The 6,797-nt window shown below is 36.0% G+C and overlaps 1 protein-coding gene across 7 annotated transcripts in view; it reads left to right on the plus strand.

Moving 5' to 3' along the window:
* The window catches only part of ERC2 (ELKS/RAB6-interacting/CAST family member 2), a 425,018-nt gene extending 419,742 nt beyond the window's left edge, over nt 1-5,276 (plus strand). For all 7 annotated transcript variants that reach the window (XR_007908334.1, XR_007908335.1, XR_007908336.1 and 4 more), the window contains one exon: nt 2,303-5,276. The gene's annotated coding sequence lies outside the window, so the exon portion shown is untranslated. The remainder of the gene's footprint in view (nt 1-2,302) is intronic.
* Nucleotides 5,277-6,797: the final 1,521 nt, after the last annotated feature.

Below are 6,797 nucleotides of genomic sequence, written 5' to 3' on the forward strand. Positions count from 1 at the left end.
AGGCAGGTGTCTTTATCCAAAGGAAAAACAATCTGAACAAATATTTGTGGGCTACTACACTTTTATATCTTCACATCCTTCTGCTGTTTTCATTGACTGGTATCTAATGGACTGACAGAGGTGCCAAACTCATAAGACATTAATTTCAGCTGGAGCACTGCTGAATTCAGGCACAATGTATGTTACCAAACTTTATTTCTGTTTTAGAGGTTCAGTGACTTGTCCCAAGTACAGCATTGAAGAAACAAATATAAATTTAATTTACTCAACCTCAGTTGGTATTTGACAGCAATATCCTTTTATATATTTATTTGGCTTACTTGAGAAATACTTTGCATTTCCTACCTGTGGTGAACAAGTTTTTGTTACACTTCCAATACATGTATGGTTTCCTGATGAATGGGTGGGTTGATTAAGTGGGTGAGGTTTATTTGGGGCATTTCATTCTACAGCAAAATCCCAATGAAAATCTGGGGAGCAACCTGGAGGGAGAGTGCACTTTGTGTTTTTTGCTCTTCCTCAGATTGGACAATTTGTTCTGGGTTCTTATTTTTCCAAGCATAAAAGAGTGTTAATTGCAAAGGAACTTCAGCTTGTAAAATAGCAACTATATTGAAGATTTGCTGTGGTTACGTTTTAGTGAGCCTGTTTTAAAAATCTAGGCATTATTGTGCTACAGTTTCTGGAATGTCCTCTCGTTAATTTACACGTGCTCTTCCTCTGTCTGCGTATCTCTTTGAATGATGATTAGGAAATTCTCGGCACCCAAAAGAATGGGAGCTATGCACAGTTCACAAAACGTAATGCATGCTCTGACTTACAGTTTTCATAAAAAGTTTGCAAAGATTTTATGTGCCAGAACTAGTAACATGATCTACTTTAGGAACTCCCTGGCTTTCCAGCTCTGCAGAAGTCATTTTTTAGACCATTCAAGGGCCAGATCCAAAACTTGTTAAAGTCAGTGGGAACCTTTCCACATTTCAGTGGGCTTTGGATTAGTCCCTAAGTGTTTTAACCAGAAGAATTGTACCAACCCCTCACTGAAAAAGCAGAACTATTCATCTAAGTTTGTATGATATAAACTGTTACATGTACTTTCGTGCATATATATGAACTTGAAAATAAGGATTTAAAATAATTTTTGAGTTTATTCTGTAAGCAGTGTTTTGCTTTACTCACAGAGTAATTTTCTCTTACAAATATTAGATTCTAGAATTTAAAGGGGCTTTTTAGTCAACTAGTTCTATTTGAAAAAAACATAAGTTTTTAGCTGTATACAAAAGCATAAGCATTGTATGGCAATTTCTTTTCATACAATTGGATGTTTTGGAAACTTCTAAGGTTACATAAATGGAAGGGCAATAACAGAGAATCCCATACATAATGCATTTCAGATTTTCTAGAAACAGTCAGTGGATAAATGAACAACTGCCCTGTAAGGGAATCATTTAATTCCTCCCACTCATCTGATATATAGATAATGTGAATAAGACTAATTCACTGCTCTCTGCTCACGAAGTTGCTTGCAGCTCAACTGGTGTAACAATGAAGATCATTCAGGTCTCACTCTGTAGCCACTCACAACCAGACACACGTCTGTAGAAGGCAGGAAGGCTCTTCCCACTGACTGACTTGGTCTGACACCCATTACCTCTCACAGTCCTCCAGGTTTTGGCCATGCCAAGCCTGTGATTAGTTGGAGTGTGGCTGAAAAACTCATATCAGACTGTTCTGAATTGTAACTTCTGTAAATCTGAGCTTCTTGTACCCATGAAACCTTTCTCTGCTGTGAGAGAAGTTAAATAAGTACTTGGGAATTTAAAGTGAACTTAAAGTGCTTAAAATATAATGACAAAACGGTGCTTCAGTTTTGGAGACTTGCTCAAGGTACAGCATATTCCCACCTAACATGGAAATAAATGCATGACTCCTTTGGCTGCCACATAAAAATATTTAGTTTTATCAATAGCATTACTCCTTCAAAGCTACTGTGCCTATAGACAAGATAAAAAAACCCATTGTTTACATACTCACAAGCACAATAGAATTTTACATCTTAGGAATTTAAAATATTTCCCATTTAGGGGGAATCTTGTCATACAAATCAGCAATACAACTAATTGTGCCTCTATGAACATAGTAAGTGGGTTCGAATCGAATTTAATTGCCTTACTTAATCCTTAGTCCCTAGAAAAGCAATATACCCACTCATGTCAATGAGAATCTCGGTCAGATGAGAAGTAGAATGTTCTGGATGCTTCAGTCATGTTGTTAATTGGAATATTTTGTTCCCTTGTTACAGTTGTCAGAGGAGCTAGCGAAAAAGGAAGAAAAAACTGTAGCACTGGAAGGTAACAATGATAATCTATTGCATTGGATCTCCAAACATGACCATGATATCCTGGAGAAGATCACAGATGCAGAAAATGAATGCTAAGGTTGATATCTAATGAAATGCTGCTTTAATTGGCATTTTCTCCATTATTTCTTGTAGTCTATTGTGAAATTAGATACTTTGGAAAATAATGAAGGAGACTCAAGCAGAAATTATAAGAACTTCATTTCTGTTTTTAATGGGTCTTGTGAGTTATTCTGTTCTCACAAAGAAACCATCTGTTCAGAATATGATTGTTTAATGAAGTTCAGTTAAATAGGTTATTTAACTAATTTTTGGTAAATTAATATTGATTTTAATAAGTAATTCAGATTCTCTTAGATGTGGTATCTGCATTTGCTGATTTTACCTAGTCTATTCTAAAGTATCACTTCTATTGCACTAGATTATCAAAGAGGTATTAGTAAAATGCTATATAAGGGTGTTGGCATTAACCTTACCCCCAGTTAGATGTGGGCTTTCCCAAAAAGTAAAAACAAGCCTTTACCCTCCTCTGTTTTCTTATATCTACTGATAAAATAATATCAATTAAAAAACCAAAACCAAACAAAACAAAAAACAAATATTGATAATATAACCGGTATTAAGCTCTGGGCCAGGTTGGAAATGAAATCAATTTTTGGTACTAATAACTGATGAAAAAGATTAGCTTTATGAAAATATGGTGTGTGTCTCTGACAATGCATAGGACATCTAATTTGAACATAAATATATGATTATATACAAGATGTATCTATTCCGGGATGGTAAAAGCTTGAGGCGTATATAAATACATATGTATGTATATATATGGACATGTACACAAGGATGTATCAACCTTTTACCATCCAAATGCATACATGTTTTCAATGATAAAAGCTGGGACTCTTAAAAAACAAACAAACAAAAAACAAAAATAAAAATAAGATTGCTGTGAATACAGTATATGCACTAGGTCTCCTGTAAATGTGGAACTGTTTGTTATTGTTCTCTACATTGAAAAACAGTCTCCAACATGGACCCCAATGAATCTTAGATGTTAAAGAAAATACCAATGAACAAATAGCACTTGAAGGCTGTTTGTGTCAACAAAATGCGTCTAGTAAAATAAATTTAAAGCACATGCAAGGAAAAATAAAAATACATTCAGTGAGAGACTATTAACTGACAGTCAGATCTCTACAACTTCTCAAGGAGAAGTTCCTTCTGACTCCACGAACATTTTCAGTCAGTCTGGCAAACATGTGCAAAAATGTTTGGCTGTTTTGTTGAGGCATCTTTTTGTCCATGGAAGAAATGCTTCCATGCTGATGGCAGTGGGAAGAGAATATCTGCATTTTTAAAGGACAAACAATAAATTTAAGCATGGGTGGCCTTAATCCTTAGTAGTTTTTCTTTGCTGCTGTAAAAAAAAAAATAAATCTCAATGGATACTCCTAAAGTCTTGCACTGAATTTAGAAAAATTATTTTTTGAACCTGTGGTGCGATTAACTCCTACATGAGCCATACATAGTAACCCCTTTAAAATTATTATCTAGAGATGATATTTTATTTACTTGTACCATGATTCTTGGTGCAATCAAAGAGCAATTTATTTGAGCAGGAGCCCTGCTGGATGTTACTGTCTTCAGTAAATAGAGTAAAATGTATAGAATTAGCATAGCGTAGATAATCCCAATTTCATTCATGTTTAAAAAGTTTGTCCTTTAACTATCAATGGCATTTTAGATCTTTGTTTTTGAAACAGCAAAGCTTTGAGGAGTATATTTAGCACATATGACAAATGTTGCACTCGGAAACTCAGACAACAAAACTGGTTTCTCATGACAAATTTGTTGTCGCAGTAGGGGACAAACGTCTGTGTCTCTTACAATCAGGTCTTTACCTTAACTCTGCAACCGAATACTTGAAGTAGGATGTAAACTAGGGGGAAAATAGGGTCACAGATACAAAGCTGTATAGTTAGATATTTATATGTACGTGCCAATTTTGTCACAGGTATTATTTTAGGGGCATTTTTGCTCCACTCATGTTGGTAAGAGTATTGATCTAAACTTTTATCAGGGCCTAAAAGTTAGCCCCTTAAAGAGGAAAATTTTGTCTAACATTGCTTTTTTTCCTTTCTTGCTTATTTTTTTTTCTTTATTTTCATTTCATGTGATACTCTATGATATTTGGAGAAAATCTTTCATATACTAAAATAGAATCTCGGGGTTTACAATAAACACTGTGATGTTGGGAAGTATTTTATTTCAGCAATGTTTGGTAGATTTTTTTTTCCCCCCTCTAAGTGTAATGAAGCAAACCAACTTTTGGTTAGCATTTAAGATAATGATTATTATTTTAATGTGAGATCAGTCTTGTACTGCACATTCTTTCTTTCATTTAAATGTACAGTATGAATTTTGTATTTAATGAATTTTGTGTATCCAGTATGCACGTACCTGCACATTGACTTTCATTTGAAAGTGGGTTTCAATTTACTTTTTAAACAGTGTTTATGAAAAGACCTCAGATGTGTTGACACAAACTATATCCGCAATGTTTTTTTTTGTGTGTGTAGGGTGACGTTTGAATGTGATGTTCTGCAGCAATGGGTCAGTATTCCCTATTTACCTTAGATCCTCATTTGATAGTGCTTCTTGTAATAATTTTTTCAAGTGAGTGGCATGTTCTGGATTGTGATATTGATATATGGTTAAGGACATTGATATGAAACTAAGGAATTCCTAGAAATTACCAGTGGGCATGTATTAGACAGTCATTGTAATTTAATGTCTAGTAGAAGTGTAAAGTACCAAGGTATTTAGAGTTCATAACATTGTTATCATGTGTATGGGAAGTATTTAGTGTTGATCAGCTTGTTTATATTCATCAAATAAACTTTGTTTCTTTCTGAAATCAGTGTTGTGTCATTAAAAGTAGGTTTAATGACTGTAAGAAAATGTGTGAGAGATGTTTTCCACATGGTAAATCTATCACACTCCTTATTTCTCTAATTGCTACCATTCAAAGTAATTTATCTTCCTGTTGTTACTATCACATAAACTGTTTAAGAAAGCATAAAAAGGAGAATGTCTCCTAGGCTCCACTCCCAGAAATGCTTATGAGCAACTTTACTAAAGTGAAGAATCATTTTCTGGATTGGGCTCTTAGAGAGCAATATGCTTTTGAGTGCGTTTCTAAAACATAATATTCTTGTGTGACCCTGTGTAATTGCATAGAAAATTACATTTTGTTTATGTACTTTACTGACCAAAAGCCATAAGGTGTGAAATTCTCTGCACAGTCAGCTCCTTTTTCAGCTGCCTGGTAAGTGGTTCCCCGTTTCCATTATGTTCACTTTTTTTAGAAAAGGAACTTTTGTTGACCAGGAATTTCTTACCTCATAGAACTCCCTGGACCAGCTCAGGGCACACACAGCAGGAGAATAAAAGGTAAGTTAAGTATGCATTTTACTTAGGTTATTTAAAAACACACAGTCTCTTAGTTTTAAGCTCTGTTTCTTTACCTATAAATTAGTTTTCTTGGTAAGAGAGTACTATGTACTAACACAAGATATTAAGTTTCACTTTTAACTACAGCTAAATATACATTTATTGTGTATTCTACTTACGCCTGCTTAGCTTTGAGCTGCAATACCATAAATTGAGTAGTAGTTGCTTCTAGCTCCTTTCTGGACCTGCAGAGTTTTTCAGAGTGGTCTTGTTCTGTATTTAGGTAGTGTCTGTATTAGGGGACTCTCCAACCCACTGGAGACAAACATTTTTGATTCTGTTTTCTGTGTTGATCAGTTCCTGCTTTAAAGGCAGCTTCCATGTGGTGAAGGGGACAGTACGTGCCAATGTGTCATACTGAGGTTACAGAGGGGACAACAGTGGGTTTGGGGAAATTCTCAAAGGCTCTTAAGCCTCTTTTTCTGTAAGATGGTTTTCAGCAAGGATCTTTCCTCTATAAAAAGGGACTGTGAGGGGCCCAGGGGAAGGGACTGGACCAGCATGTTTGTGTCTGCTGGGGTGGGGAGCTCCCCAGAGGGCAACTGGGTGCGAGATCATATCACCTAATGTTGAAGTTTGAGTTTGTACTCAAGAGCTCCTCTAGCTCTGAGAGAGCCTGAATAAGGACCAAGCTGAGGTTGAGGTTTCTTCCTCAGAGAGTCTGTCTGTTCACTCCAGGCTTGAGCCAAAGCAGCTCAAGGTTTGAGCAAGCAGATTAGGCAGTGGGGGACGTTCAGGGGATGGAGCTATGTGTTGGCTTGCGTTTCAAGCCAACGTGTCATTCTAGACACATCTGAGAGCCCCAAACAGCTCTGTGCCAGTGTGAGTTGGATAAAGCCAATTTCAGAACACCTACTACAGTTATTCACACTGTGCTCCAGGTCCAGGATTTGGTCCTGGAAGAGCCACACTAATCAATGGGTCC

The sequence above is a fragment of the Manacus candei genome, unplaced genomic scaffold (assembly GCF_025592945.1).
Source record: "Manacus candei isolate 608988 ecotype Guabito, Panama unplaced genomic scaffold, ASM2559294v1 h1tg000082l, whole genome shotgun sequence".
NCBI classification, from domain to species: domain Eukaryota; kingdom Metazoa; phylum Chordata; class Aves; order Passeriformes; family Pipridae; genus Manacus; species Manacus candei.